This window comes from Hordeum vulgare, chromosome 3H (genome assembly GCF_904849725.1).
Source record: "Hordeum vulgare subsp. vulgare chromosome 3H, MorexV3_pseudomolecules_assembly, whole genome shotgun sequence".
In the NCBI taxonomy this organism is placed as follows: Eukaryota; Viridiplantae; Streptophyta; class Magnoliopsida; order Poales; family Poaceae; genus Hordeum; species Hordeum vulgare.
The window spans coordinates 476781110-476797568 of record NC_058520.1 but is presented as its reverse complement, the minus strand read 5'-3'; positions in this window follow the sequence as shown (position 1 = coordinate 476797568).

Here is a 16459-nt window from a genome sequence, read left to right as displayed (position 1 = left end):
GCATCCAAATACTTGATCCAAGTTTCTTCCATGAGAGTCCACCATACCTACCTATATATGGTATTTCACTGCCATTCCAAGTAAATTTGCATGTGCCACCTCTAAACATTCAAATAAACATCCGTTTTGTGTGCTCGTTTCGCTCATGGAGCGACGGGAATGCCATTATCTTTCATGCTAAGCGGGTTATTCTCAAGATGAGTATTTCTTCACTTGACATTGCATGGGAAAGGCTGGTAAAAAGGATGTCAAGTCCTCAATAATACAAAAGTAAATAAACAAGAACTCCCCCTAGAAAGTCGATTGTTTGGAGGGCACCTGTGGATACGGCTAGGCAAGGAATGTGATTGAATGGTTGAGGGGGAGTAAAATTTCAATTTTCTTTGGGAACCGCCAATAATGTGATTAGCATGAAAGATATTTAAAACCCTGTTGTGGCGTTGACATGAAAGGCACACCACCCAAAATTACATATTCATCTCTGTTTTAAACAATGAGCTCTCGCACCTATGCAAATCTTGGCTTCCCTTTGTGAAGGGGCAATCTATTTACTTTCATGTTACTTACTTTTCATGTTAAGTTAACTTCTTATTCCAACCTTAATTTATTAGTTGGCAAGCACCATCTGACGGGGAAAGATCCAAACATATATATCCACTCAAATATATTTGATCATGATTCATTATTGTTGACAATTATCTTTATGATAAATATGTTGGGAGGCGAAACATTAAGCCCCTATCTTTCTCTGTGTTTGATGTATGTTATTTGTTCTAAAAATGTTCTCTGAGTATTAGAAATCATAGAAGACTATGTGATAATTGAGTATGTGGAGCTCTTACTTAGACTATATGATGCATTGAAATTGTTTGATGACTAAGAACATATGATGTTGAGTTTGAAGAGAATGCATTTCTTGAACCAGGACAAGTGAATTGATTGCTACTCAACAAATAATGATTTTTATGAAAAAGTTATTGGTTATGATGCTAGAAAAAGTGAATGGAATTATCACTCATGAAACTTATATACTATGCTAGCATTCACACTTCATAAACTATTTCTTTCATTGTTTATCTACTCGAGGACGAGTAGGAATTAAGCTTAGGGATGCTGATACGTATCCAATGTATCGATAATTTATGAAGTATTCGTGCCATGTTTGCCTATGTTTATAATAATTTTATATGGTTTCGATGCACTTTATATCATTTATTAGAACTAACCCAAACTGACACTGTTTTCAGCAGAATTACCATCGTGTTATTTTTGTGCACAAAATGGAAGTTCTCATAATCGCCCGAAACTTTTTAATAATTTTTTTCTGGAGGAAATAAGCAATATTGGAGTGAAGAACCACCGGAGGGGAGCCACCTGTGATCCAAAAGCCAACAGGGCGCCCCCTAGGTCGTGCCCTGATGACTTGTGGGGCCCACGTGGCTCCGTTTGGCGTGATTCCAACGCTAAATAATCCTATATATACCAGAAACCCCAAAAATAAATATAGAACTTCCACTCTGCCGCCGCAACTCTATGTATCGATGAAAAACTCATCTGGAGCCTTTCCAGTACCCTCGCGGAGAGGGGAAATCATCTGCGGTGGCCATCTTCATCATCCCGATGGAGGCCATGAGGAGGAGGGAGTAGTTCACTCTCGGGTTGAGGGTATGTACCAGTATCTATGTGTTCAATCTTTCTCTTGTGTTCTTGAGATGGCACAATCTTCATGTATCACAGGCGTTGTTAATCTAGTTGGATCATGTTTTTTTATTCCCTTGCTACATTGTTGTGATGAATTGAATCTTTCCCATTAAGATCTCGTTATGTCCGATTGAATATTTTGGTTTGAGAACACTTGATTTATGTCATGCATGCGGATGCCTGTAGTGACATTGAGGTATTCAAGTGATTCACTTGATATATGTTATGGCATCAACTTGCGGATTCCGGTGACCTTGGAGATCTATGCATAGGGGTTGATTGCATGTTTTCGTACTATGTTCTCCGATAGAAATCTTGGGGTGCTCCTTGAAGTTCTTTGTGTTGGGTTGAATATGATAGATCTGAAATTGTTTGATGCATGTCGCATAATTTACCGACGGATACTTGAGGTGACATTGGAGTATCTATGTGACATTAGGGTTGATTCATATGTATCATGGATGTTATTCTAGTACGAACTCTAGGGCTATTTGTGACACTTATAGGAATAGCTCAAAAGATTGATCACAAAGAATAAATTTGAGGTGGTTCTACTACCTACACCAATTTCACCTTATTGTTCTCTGCTAGATAGGAACTTTGGATTGATTCTTTGTTGCACGTTGAGGGATGATCATATGATTCTATTATGTTAGCATTGTTGAGAGAATGCACTAGTGAAAGTATGAACCATAGGCCTTATTATCTAGCATTTATACAACGTTTTGCTCGCTGTTTTACACTTGCTACCTTGCTGTTTTTATATTTTCAGATTATAAAATTCTATATATATACTATGCAAACTACACTTGTATCACCATCTCTTCGCCGAAGTAGTGCATTTATACAATTTTCCATTGTATTGGGTGTGTTGGGACACAAGATATTTTTTGTATTTGATTGCAGGATTGTTTGAGAGAGTCCATATTCATCCTACACCTCCCATGGATTGATAAACCTTAGGTCATCAACTCGAGGAAAAATAGCTACTGTCCTACAAAACTCTACGCTTGGAGACCCAACATAGCCTACAAGAATAAAGTTATGTAGTAGACATCAGGATGTTGACGCAAGGTTGATCATGCAAGCCGTCCGCTACAAGATGTTGCAACTACAGAAAAATGAGTTGGAGGCGGCGGACAAGAAGGTGGGGGAGGCGACAGATAAGGAGGTGCAGATGAAGGATGCATATGCGATAGCGACAACACCTTGAGCGTGGAGGCTCAGATTGCTAGTCCGTCAGGGCAGAAAATCTCAATTTTCTATGTGGACTACCGCACTAATATTTTTTGATGATCGGGCATGTAAAAACTTAAACATGCTTGCATATTTTTGTTGTAAATCGGGCATGTGATTCGATGTTGGTGTGATCCGCCAAGCGCTATGAATCAGACTTTATTTGAATTTGAATTTGATCCTCACGGATATATACATAATAGCATTGAGTGGCCGCCTCCGCATTTGTGTCCGTACATAGATGCGGAAGGAAATTTGGGGTTTAGTGTTGGTGATTCCTTCAGGGATATTTTTTTTATACATACATACGAGTTATATCTGTTTATCTGTCAAAGAGCCATATTACCTTGTCTTCTCATTTGTGTTTGCTTGCAGATTCCAGCTTAGTCCAATGCACTAGCACTCTTATTATTGTTCACATCATTCGGTCATGCAAGTGAAAGGCAATAATGACGATATATGATGAAGTGACTGAGCCTGGAAAAGCTGGTATGAACTCGATCTATTTTGGTTTGTAAATATGACTAGCTCATCATTCCTAATTCAGCTTTGTTGTGAGAGAAGCATGTTTGCAATGACAACTTAGAGATCATAGTTTATGATGCCATGCTTAATTAGCTAGGAGCTTATAATGGTTTGTCTTGGATGCCAACATGAATTTTGAGATGACTATGATGTAGTATGATAGGATGGTATCCTCCTTTGAATGATTCAAGTGGCTTGACTTGGCACATGTTCACGCATCTAGTTGAAACAAAATCAATATAGCCTCTCACTACTGGAAAACGGTAATTTGCCATCAGCCAGTTCTTTGTCGTCTGCTGGCTGATGGCAAAGACCCTCTTTGCTGTCAGCTGACCTAAAGCGGACGGTAAAGGGCTCACTGAGGGTAAAAAGAATATTTGCCATCTGCCAGGGCTTTGCCATCTGCATGTGGACGGCAAAGAGACCTAGGGCAGACGGCAAAGAGGGCAGATGGGTCCCACTAGACCTTGGGCCTGGCCAGGTCCAACGGACGGGCTCTTTGCCGTCAGCCTGGCCTTTGCCATCTGCCGTTGGGCCCTTTGCCATCCGGGGGCAAACGGCAAAGCTCACGGCCGTTATCCCCTACCCCCCGCTCCACTTCCCCACTCCCCGCTCTGTCTCTCCTTCAAACTGTCGTGCGCGCCTCCCTTCTGCACCACCGGCAGCCGGCCACCCCTGTGCCGCCCCCTACGCCGCCCCCTGCGCCACCCCCTGCGCTACCCCCTCACCTGCCCCCCACCGCTGCCACCACTGCCCCCACCGCCGCCACCACTGACCCCCGCCGCCGCACAGCACCCCACCGCCGCCACCACTGACCCCCGCCGCCGCACAGCACCCCACCGCCGCCACCACTGCCCCCCGCCGCCACCACTGCCCCCCGCCGCCGCACTGCTCCCGGCGACGCCCCACTGCCCCGTCGCACCCGTCGTCCTCGCCGCCCCGACGCCCCAGCCGCCCCCGCCGGTGAGTCCCCCCATTTTTTGTGTTTTTCCTTATTTTTATTTATGTTAAATTAGTTAGGTTAGTTTTTTAGTTTATTAGGTTAGTTAGGCTAGTTTGTTAGGTTGTTAAATTAGTTTAGTTTAGGTTCAATTTTAGTTTAGGTTTAGTTAGGTTAGTTTCCTGTTTAGTAAAGGAGAAAAGGAGAAGAAGAAGAAGGAGAAAGGAGAAGAAGAAGAAGGACAAAGGAGAAGAAGAAGAAGGATAAAGGAGAAGAATAAGAAGAAGGAGAAAGGAGAAGAAAAAAATATAAGAAGAAGAAGGAAAAGGAAGGAAAGGAGAAGAAAGAAGAAGAAGAAGGAAAAGGAAGGGAAGGAGAAGAAGAAGAAGAAGGAAAAGGAAGGGAAGGAGAAGAAAGAAGAAGGAGAAGAAGAAGAAGGAGAAAGAAGAAGAAAAAGAAGGAGAAAGGAGAAGAAAAAAATAAGAAGAAGAAGGAAAAGAAGAAGAAGGAAAAGGAAGGGAAGGAGAAGAAAGAAGAAGAAGAAGAAGAAAAATAGGAGAGGAAGAGAAGAATAAGAGGAAAAAAGAAAAGGAGAAGAAGAAGAAGGAGAAAGGAGAAGAAGAAGAAGGAGAAAGGAGAAGAAGAAGGACGAGAAAGGATAAGAAAAAATAAGAAGAAGAAGGAAAATAAGAAGGGGAGAATTGATTATCACCCCCCCCCCCCCCTGTTCGTGCGCCACCACAACATAAGCCCCCCTGTTTGCCTGGCTCCCTTTTAACCCCCCCCCTAGTTTTCACCATGTTGTAGCTGATACCCCCCTTTGCAATGTTTAACAGATTTGTCAATGGATAAATAACAAATGGGTACATCAATAGACAAAACTAGTTCAAAATTCACTTAATTTCTTCTTCTTTGGAGTCATCTTCTTCTTCTTCCCTTTTGCTGGAGACTTTGTTGGTGTAGCAGCATCAAAAGTAGTTCCTGGCAGCACAAACGAGTTCATAGTTCACTTAATTTCTTCTTCTTTGGAGTCATCTTCTTCTTCTTTCCTTTTGCTGGAGACTTTGTTGGTGTAGCAGCAATGGGGCGGCTAGGGAAGGGAAGAGGCTTGCCTTACCTTGGAGCAGCAATGGAGATGGGGCGGCTGGGGCAGATGCGGCAGCTGGGGCAGCTGCGACGGAGGCGAGGCGCAGCAGCGCTTGGGGCGGCTAGGTCAGGGAGGGGAACGAGCAGAGAACGGGAGCAGCTTCTGCCCAGCTCGTGCGACTTATACTAGATGAGGGAGGGCAGTTTTGTCATTTCAGAAAATAATTAGACTAGTCGGTGCTATTATTTGCTTAATGTAGAGCTAATCAACTCAAAGGGGGCCATTAGCAACATCGTTAGCACAACTAGGGGGTTAAAAGGGAGCCAGGAAAACAGGGGGGCTTATGTTGTGGTGGCACACGAAGAGGGGGGGTTAAAAGGAAAAGGAAGGGAAGGAGAAGAAAGAAGAAGAAGAAGAAGAAGAAGAAGAAGGAAAAGGAAGGGAAGGAGAAGAAGAAGAAGAAGAAGAAGAAGAAGAAGAAGAAGAAGAAGAAGAAGAAGAAGAAGAAGAAGAAGAAGAAGAAGAAGAAGAAGAAGAAGAAGAAGAAGGAAAAGGAAGGGAAGGAGAAGAAAGAAGAAGAAGAAGAAGAAGAAGAAGAAGAAGGAGGAGAAAGAAGAAGAAGAAGAAGAAGAAGAAGAAGAAGGAGAAAGCAGAAGAAAAAAAATAAGAAGAAGAAGGAAAAGAAGAGAACAAGGAGAAGGAGGAGAAGAAGGCCAAGGACCTTCTAGTCCTTCTCCTCCTCCTCCTTCTCCTCCTTCTCCTCCTTCTTCTTGATTTCTTCTTCTTCTCCTCCTCCTCCTCTTTCTTCTCCTCTTTCATATTATCCTTGCTTTAATTAACCCAACAATGACATAATTAGCCCAATTAGCTCCAAAATACCATAATACGCTCAAAATGGCATAAGAACCTTGGTTAGCTCATGAATATTATATACTTAGCTTGTTTTCCTCTAAAATGGGATAATTAGCCCATTTAGCTCCAAAAAGACATAATTAGATAATTTAGCTCCAACAAGAGGAGAAGAGGAGAAGAAATAGGCAAAATGAAAACAAAGAAGAAGAAGAAGAAGAAGAAGAAGAGAAGAAGGAGAAGGAGGAGGAGGAGGAGGAGAAAGAGAAGGCCAAGGACCTTCTAGTCCTTCTCCTCCTCCTCCTCCTCCTCCTGCTCCTCCTTCTTCTTGATTTCTTCTTCTTCTCCTCCTCCTCCTCTTTCTTTTCCTCTTTCATATTATCCTTGCTTTAATTAACCCAACAATGACATAATTAGCCCATTTAGCTCCAAAATACCATAATAAGCTCAAAATGGCATAAGAACCTTGGTTAGCTCATGAATATTATATACGTATCTTGTTTTCCTCTAAAATGGGATAATTAACCCATTTAGCTCCAAAAAGACATAATTAGGTAATTTAGCTCCAACAAGAGGAGAAGAAATAGGCAAAATGAAAATAAAGAAGAAGAAGAAGAAGAAGAGAAGAAGGAGAAGGAGGAGGAGGAGGAGGAGGAGAAGGCCAAGGACCTTCTAGTCCTTTTCCTCCTCCTCCTTCTCCTACTTCTTCTTGATTTCTTCTTCTTCTCCTCCTCCTCCTCTTTCTTCTCCTCTTTCATATTATCCTTGCTTTAATTTCCCCAACAATGACATAATTAGCCCATTTAGCTCCAAAATGCCATAATAACCTCAAAATGGCATAAGAACCTTGGTTAGCTCATGAATATTATATACTTAGCTTGTTTTCCTCTAAAATGACATAATTGGAATATTTGTGTTGATCGGGTGGATTTACATGTGATAGTTGTCTCGTCGCTGTGAGGTCTGCTGTGCGAAGACCTGCCCGTGCGTTGTACGAGCTCCGCCCCTGCATTCGTGGGTCAGTACAAATTTCATCTCCTCCCCGCCCCTTCATTTACTGTGGCTCGGTTTCCGGATGGAACTTTCTAGATTTAGGTAATTCAATTAATTTATCAGTATGCGTGACCAATATGTGTCTCCCGTTCGAAAGGGTGACATCTATAAATATGCATGTCTTTGCATATTTATAACCGCCATCCTTTCGAATTGTCCAACATTATCCATGGACAACCCGAGTACGTGTAGATTGGGTTCGTTTTCCCATATGCTGTGCTCTGGATCCGATGCGGAATTTCGTCAGTGCCTCCCTGTTGTTCTCCGGATGCACATCCTCTCTGTTTATTGCGGAGACATGTATCAGGAGAACAGCGGGGAGGTGCTGCCGAAATTTTGCGTTGGATCCGGAGCAGAGCATGGGAAAACGAACCCAATCTACACATACTCGGGTGGGATTAGGACCTATCTTTACCTATTAGCGTGTAGGTTGCCTGGACATAATAAAAATGGCGAACCTGATTAACCGATGAATATAAATGCTAAATTATATATAAATATATTTCTTCTGTCTTTAGTAGCTATGCAAGATGAGTGATCGTGCGTGGATGTATACCGGTCACCCTAGTCCGAAAGAGATGACGAAAGAATGGTTTGTAAAAACAAAGGAATTTGTGAAAGCCGCATTCGCAAATGGCCAGGAAAGAAACTATTGCACCTCGCCTGGATGCGACAACTATAAAAAGACGACAGAGGCTGTAATGATTAAACACCTGCAGAGGAGGGGTTTTAAGCCTAATTATACGGTGTGGACATTTCATGGTGAGTCTATACAATGCACAAGAGCTGAGGTGGTCCGTCGTCGCACGGACGAGTGTAACATCCCAAAATTCTAAATTTTGGAATGTTAATATAATTATTAGATTGATTGTTTGTTTGTTTGCTGAGTGACTGAAACTTGTGTGAAATTTGAAACTTTTCGAAACTTTTGAAAGAGAAGGAATAAAATGACTTTCCCCTTCTCCGGTGAATTCAAATTCAAGCTTTTGAAAAGCCAAGAGAGAAGATGACATGACTTCTTCAATTATAAAGAATTTGAACAGAGATATTTGCATTGGATTCTTTTGCATTTCCATTTCTTTCTCCTCGCACGAAAAGCCCGGGAAATACCCTCTTGCACGAAAGAGAGAGAGCGGAGGAAAATGACCCTCCAACGTACGGGCAAATTTCTGAGATATTTGAGCCAAGAAACCCAAGGTTTATTTGCAAAAATATTTGCAAAGAGAAATAAAGCAATTTAGTGAATTTCTGAAAAAAAACATTTTTTTAAAGTTTTTATTTTTGCCGTGGAAAAATGCCCATCATCTATATTTTATTTTTCTGATAATTTTAGTATATAAAACCTCTTTATTCCGAATTGATTTGATTTCCTTTTTAACGTTTTAGTTTCCTAGTTTTGAAAATAGGAAGTTAATCCCTTTTATTAGGAATTGCATGCTCGCCCATTAAGACTTACCTATTCTAGCCCAACAGGAGATCATCTCCAACCTCCATCTCTTCTCCACGTGACAGAGAACTTACCTTCCATGGAGAGGAGAATCCCCACCTAAGGGATTCGCGAAGCACGTTCCTTCCCGGCGCCTCCCGTCACCTCTATAAGAAGCCCCTACCTCTCCTCGTTCCATTCCCGTCGAAAAGTTCTCCTCCCCTCGCCCCTAGCTCGTGCCCCACCTCGCCGGAGTCATCACCGGAAACCCACCGGAGAGCATCACAGGAAACCCCTGCAGCCCCTCCACCTCTCCTCCCTCGCGGCACCCCCTCCTCCACTTCGGCCTCCTCCACCGTCGCCCCCTTGCCACCCCGCCACCCCTCCACCCCCTGCTGCACCTCCCCATCGCCATTAGCAGCAGCAACCAGCAGTTTTCTTCCCTCCACCTGCCCCCTACAGCCCCCCCTCTCCACCTCGCCCCTCCCCCCAGGAGCCCCACCACCCCACCTTCGCCCCCCTTCCCCACCCCCGCCCCCCCTCCCCACCGGAGCACCCCACCCCACCTCGGCCACCATTGGCAGCCACGGGAGCTCTCCCAGCCAAGGTAACTCCCTCTTCTTCTCTGTTTTTTTTCTTTTGTTTTGTAGTCCTTAGATCCTATTTAGATGGTTAGATTAGATCCTAGGATAACTGTTCGGTTAGATTAGAAAAACCTGCGGTTTTTAGTTCCACTTATCTTTTAACCAGCGAGTTTGTTAGCCTCGGCCGTTTTCTCAAAACTTTGCAACAAACGTACCCCGCAGCCTATAGCAACATGCCACGTGTACCCCCTATTTGTAGATAGTTAGCTTCAGTTTTTTTGTGCCTGTTTGCAAAAAACAGAAAGTTTCAATTTTTTTTTGGTCACAACTTTTGATACCGAAGTCCAATGATAGTGATTCTTTTTCCAGTAGCTCACAAATTTCCTGTAGGTTTTAAAAATATATAATTTGCCTATGTTTGAAATTTTAAGATATAAGTTAGAGCAGATTTAGTTTAAACCTTGTTCTGCCTATTCCAGGAGTTTGAAAAATGATTTTGAGTTGATTCTTTTTGCTACTGTTTTCTAGTGATAAAATCTTACTGTGGTAATGATTTCAGATTTGTTTGAATATTTTAGCTCACTTTTTCATGTGAAACAATTTCTGTTTCACCGCTTTTCGGTTTTCGGGTAATTCATTTTCTACTTTTGTTTTAAAATACTTTCTTTATTATTTCAGAAACATTATTATTGTTTTGCTTATGTTAGTTAACAGTAGTTTTGCAACAAGTTTCTTATTTTAGTTTTATTTGTTTTTATAAAAACAATTCTAGCTCCGTAGTAACGTGTAATTGTTTTCACCGTTGTTTCAAATCCCGTTTGGGAATACTTTCAAAAGGTTTTGTGAAAAATACTTTATTTTATCTTAGTTAGATTTATATCTTAGTTCCTTGTTATTATTTTCTGTTAGACAAAACTATTTAGTGTTTGTGATAGTAGAAGACTCTTTAGTTCTATTTGAAGTTTCTTTCGGTTTCTCATTCGCTTTCTCTCTTTTGTTTGATTGCTAGAATGATTGCTAGTATGAGTGCTTATGTGAATGCTATGTTTGCTTTATAGATTTTCATCGGAGAGTGACGAGTAGTCTATCAAGTTATTTTTCTCAAGGAATTCTTCTTCGTCAACATCACAGGCAAGTCACTTTCATCATACTTTCACCTATGTTTTATGCATCGTAGTTCTATCATCCTATACCCAATTGCATGCTGCCTAGGTACTTGGAAACTTTAGTATAGTTGTAGTATCATGTGGTAGGAACACAACAACCCCGACACTTGGCCCCGGGACGACAATGTTATATTTGCTATGCTTAAGTAGACGGGTTATCGGTTGAGTGTATACCACGAGTGATGCGAGATTGATATAATAATCAAGACCGGACTAAGACAAGATTTTCAAGACCTCGGACGCAATGCAACACTGGGTGAAGGACGGTTGATCGGCTCCGTGGAAAACCCAGTGGATGCCCGGGATGCTGGAGAGGCCATGTCATCCTGTGGAAAGCTTCACCCAGGCTCAAAGAGAAGGAAGGATATTTTCAAGACCCAAGGCTTATCTGCACAGCCACAAGTCATTATGGGCTCTGGCTTGGTTGGACAACGCGGCGACTCTGGACAGGCGGTGCTAGCAAATGTAGACGAACGGTAGGAATGGATGGGCACCGACAGGGATTCAGAGGGACCCGTTGAAAGACCATGTTTTGATCATCCGGTCTTCAAACACCCTGAAGTGCGAGGACATACTCGGAGGCAATCAAATCTTGTGGGGAACGTGTGCAAAACTCTGCAGAGTACTCAAACCTAATCGATTAGCCGTGTCCACGGTCATGGACGACTTGAGCCAAAGGAACTGAAGTTATCTGGATTTCTCAACATCATTAAATATATTTGATGTGGGAATTATTGACAACTCGGGTACGAGAACTGGTTGGCAGAACCATCTCGTTAACAACAAACATTGTAGTAACATTTTTGTTTTCAACCCCTCTTGTTGTAGGATAAAACTGGCTTTATGCAAAACTTAGCTCCACCGACCAAATATGCATGTAGAGATAGTTGATTATTATTTTACCCTTCTCTTATGTGACTTTCCGGCATATTCAATATGCTGACCTACACGGCTGCAACGTCTTATGTTGCAGATATTTTTCTTCGACGAGTAAGAGTACGATTCAGGGTTACGGTCTACACTCAACTTGCCGTTGGTGTTTATTGGGACTCCACTCCCTTGACCGCTTCCGCTGAGATATTTAAGGTATATATCAGTTTTACGCTATTTCACATGTGATTGCACTTTGATATATACATTGATGTACTGTGTGTGCCAGCATACTGATCCAGGGATGGCACAGAAACACAGAGGCTTGACTCATTTTGAGTCGGGTCGCTACAGAAATGGTATCAGAGCACATGTTGACTGTAGGACGTGACCCTAGAAACTGGAAATTTCTTACGATAGGATCTCTCAAAATTTTATTTTCAAAGAACACCTTTTACTTCTCATCCCTTCTGATTTCATCAAATATTCTCTCTCACCTCCAATAGTTATACAATCCCCTTACCCCTTCGACCTCATGAAGAATCAACGAAGTTCTACTTCAAAGTAAAGAGGATTTCACCACGCGTTTGAAGAATTGAAGCTACACCAACAGTAGACTCTCAAGACCTGAAGGACTCGAAGACCCTGAAGTGTCCGAATAATTATATGACCATTAGAAGTCCAAACCCCTGTTATATACCTACGTTAGATGCGATGATTTGTGAGCCGTCATTGGTGTGTGTTTTCCGATGGCCACAAATAAAACCTATTCTCAAAAATATTGTTTGTATTGTGTGTATCTCCCTCTCTCTTACCCGTCTCATCCCCAAAACCTCAACCCTACCAGATGGAGTATGAAGCTGTACTTGTAGTCTCTGGACCAATGACCCAGCTGGAAGCTGAGATATGGATTCAGAACATGGAGAACCACTTCGGGAGCAACTTGATCTCAAGGAAGTATGAAGTGGAACACGCTCTTCAGTACTTTACACAAAGTGCTGCTATCTGGTGGAAAATGCACCATGCCATACAAGGATTTAGTGGAGCAGAAAGTTGGGAAGAATTCAAGAACACTCTGTTACGATCCCGTCTCATTCAGAAGTGCTATGATAATCCGAAGAAGAAGACTTGTGCATGCAAGATCTGTGCAGAAATAGGACACACCCAGGAAGAACACACGGATGGATACACTCATTGTGAAGAAAATCACCCAGCTGAGGAATGCCCAACTAGTCAGGTGACTTGTTTCTTGTGTGAAGGAACCACCCACTGCCCAGCTCAGTGTCACATTTACCCCAAGGTGCAACAGGTTGTCAAGCTGCAGAAAGATGCAGTGAAGGAAACCCTCAAGAAGAAGATTCTAGAAGAACATGTGATGATTGAAAATATAGAAGACCCTGATGGACAAGGTCTGACCAGATTTTTCTCCAATGCATGCTACTCATGTGGAGAAGAAGGACATTATTCACAGGACTGCACGAAGAGAAGCCAAGAGTATCTGGGATACTTCCCGACGGAAGAAGTGGAGTTTGATCCACTTGAAATAGAAGAATTGGCCAAGATGAAAGGAGTCCAGAAAGAAGAACAAGTACCCTCGGAAGAACCAAATCTCTGCAGACATAGACCTGAGTCATGTCAGATGTTACAAGTGTATGAAATTTGGCCACCACAAATACATGTGCTCAGGAAGGAAGCCGGGAATCCAAGGAGCAAAAGCAGAAGCTAAGAAGCCTCGAGACTTGTCAAAAATCATTTGCTTTTGTTGCAAGGAAGCAGGACATTTTGCCAGCGATTGTCCACAAAGGAAGAAAGCTAGAATGGAGTAGTTAAGCTTTGACCATGGCAATAAGTGTAATCCGAAGCACTCTTGTTTTTCATAAGATCATGGAGTGAAATTTTTGTAACAGAAGTCCCTGAGATTGTAATAACATCATGAATAAATGGAATTTATTGTCTCATGATTGCCTATGTTGAAACTGTATGTGTTGTTTCTCATCGAACAAAGATCTCTGAACATTTATGAGGATATGAGAAAATACAGTCTATGCAGGCATGAGTATAATTCATTTAAGTGTGGTAGTAATCTGTAAACCCACAGGATCCACTGAGTAGGAATGTACCATAACCAAGGAGACATATACATTCCTCTGAGTACCTATTTACTGGCACCTGCAGATGACAACTCTCTACGAGTCATTCCTCAAGGGCCCAGAAACGATCATGACCCTGACCAGTGATCATGATTACCCGAAAATCCTGAAGGACATGATGAAGCATATTCACCTTGAAGGAGATGCAGTCTACAAAGGCTACCCATTCATGGAAAATGGAGTGGAACTTTGGTACGTGGAATTACACCTCCACCATGTGAAAGGAGTTTGTCCAAAGACTATGGGGCAATACTTTTTCATTTCACGTGACCACGAGCAACCTTCTTTGATGCTGTTCGTGAAGCTGCCATGGAAGCCATACGTCAGATCGGAGAAATACTTGAAGCAAGACTCCGTCATACCCAGGAATACCTGAGTGAGGTACGTGCGGAGATGATGGAGATAAAGCTAATGGCCACCATGATGAAACAAAAGATGGATGATTTCAAGGAGCACCTCGGAAAGTTCGAGTGGAACTAAAGTACCTCCAAGAGAGGCAGATGAATAAAGTTGGCAGAAATGCTCGACCATACCGAACCATGTGGATGGCAGCATCTGTAATAGAGTACTTTGAATTAGAGTATTTGGGGAGAAAACAAGGATGTAATAAAGGATTGATTATGAAATGCATATGATTTATGGAAGAAGCCATGATGGATCAGCAAACGTTTCCTTAGGAGCATACGAAAACCTGAGAGTTGTGAAGATACGATAGATGTTTCGTTCAGCCTGCAGAACCAATGGATTATCCGAACTTCGTTCGTGGACAAGAGAAATTCTGCAACGCTTGTGAGGATGCCCAAGTGTTAGAATGCGAGATTCACTAAACCTTATACAGGGAAATGATTTGGGTGCGGAATGGATTGATCACCATGACGACTTACTCTTATCATTTATCTTGCTATTCGGAATGGTAAATCTGAGAGACTTACCCATAGAGAGAGACGACGTTCTTTGAAGCTTTTGTTTAAGACTTAGAATGGTATAAGAAAAGCCCATGTACATGGCACTTGTTGTCACACGTAGGAAATTTTACGGTGAGGATGAAACCAAGACCCCTCTCTCTGCAGGATAACCACAAATGGTAGACCACCATGAGAACCATCGATGTGTTATTTAGAATTGACCACGAGACTGTCAGTTAAGAAGACCCAGTGACGGAAGAAGCTTATATCAACGGGATAGCATCACCAAAGAATTTAATATGAAGACTGTGCGATGTCATATGCCAAAACCCCAGAGGATCGTTAAAGCAATTTGAGGGACCAGTATCTCTCATTTTTAGTGTGGTAGCATCCCACTTTGCCGGAAGTTGGATTTGTTAGAAGACCCCCAAACCCTAACCTTTCTTTCTAGCCTCTTCGAATCTCGAGGACGAGATTCATTTTAAGTGTGGTAGTTTGTAACATCCCAAAATTCTACATTTTGGAATGTTAATATAATTATTAGATTGATTGTTTGTTTGTTTGCTGAGTGACTGAAACTTGTGTGAAATTTGAAACTTTTCGAAACTTTTGAAAGAGAAGGAATAAAAGGACTTTCCCCTTCTCCGGTGAATTCAAATTCAAGCTTTTGAAAAGCCAAGAGAGAAGATGACATGACTTTTTCAATTATAAAGAATTTGAACGGAGATATTTGCATTGGATTCTTTTGCATTTCCATTTCTTTCTCCTCGCACGAAAAGCCCGGGAAATACCCTCTTGCACGCAAGAGAGAGAGCGGAGGAAAATGACCCTCCAACGTACGGGCAAATTTCTGAGATATTTGAGCCAAGAAACCCAAGGTTTATTTGCAAAAATATTTGCAAAGAGAAATAAAGCAATTTAGTGAATTTCTGAAAAAAACATTTTTTTTAAGTTTTTATTTTTGCCGTGGAATCATGCCCATCATCTATATTTTATTTTTCTGATAATTTTAGTATATAAAAACTCTTTATTCCGAATTGATTTGATTTCCTTTTTAACGTTTTAGTTTCCTAGTTTTGAAAATAGGAAGTTAATCCCTTTTATTAGGAATTGCATGCTGGCCCATTAAGACTTACCTATTCTAGCCCAACAGGAGATCATCTCCTACCTCCATCTCTTCTCCACGTGACAGAGAACTTACCTTCCATGGAGAGGAGAATCCCCACCTCAGGGATTCGCGAAGCACGTTCCTTCCCGGCGCCTCCCGTCACCTCTATAAGAAGCCCCTACCTCTCCTCGTTCCATTCCCGTCGAAAAGTTCTCCTCCCCTCGCCCCTAGCTCGTGCCCCACCTCGCCGGAGTCGTCACCGGAAACCCACCGGAGAGCATCACAGGAAGCCCCTGCAGCCCTCCACCTCTCCTCCCTCGCGGCACCCCCCTCCTCCACTTCGGCCTCCTCCACCGCCGCCCCCTTGCCACCCCGCCACCCCTCCACCCCCTGCTGCACCTCCCCATCGCCATTAGCAGCAGCAACCAGCAGTTTTCTTCCCTCCACCTGCCCCCTACAGCCCCCCTCTCCACCTCGCCCCTCCCCCCAGGAGCCCCACCACCCCACCTTCGCCCCCCCTTCCCCACCCCCGCCGCCCCCCCTCCCCACCGGAGCACCCCACCCCACCTCGGACACCATTGGCAGCCACAGGAGCTCTCCCAGCCGAGGTAACTCCCTCCTCTTCTCTGTTTTTTTCTTTTGTTTTGTAGCCCTTAGATCCTATTTAGATGGTTAGATTAGATCCTAGGATAACTGTTCGGTTAGATTAGAAAAACCAGCGGTTTTTAGTTCCACTTATCTTTTAACCAGCGAGTTTGTTAGCCTCGGCCGTTTGCTCAAAACTTTGCAACAAACATACCCCGCAGCCTATAGCAACATGCCACGTGTACCCCCTATTTGTAGATAGTTAGCTTCAGTT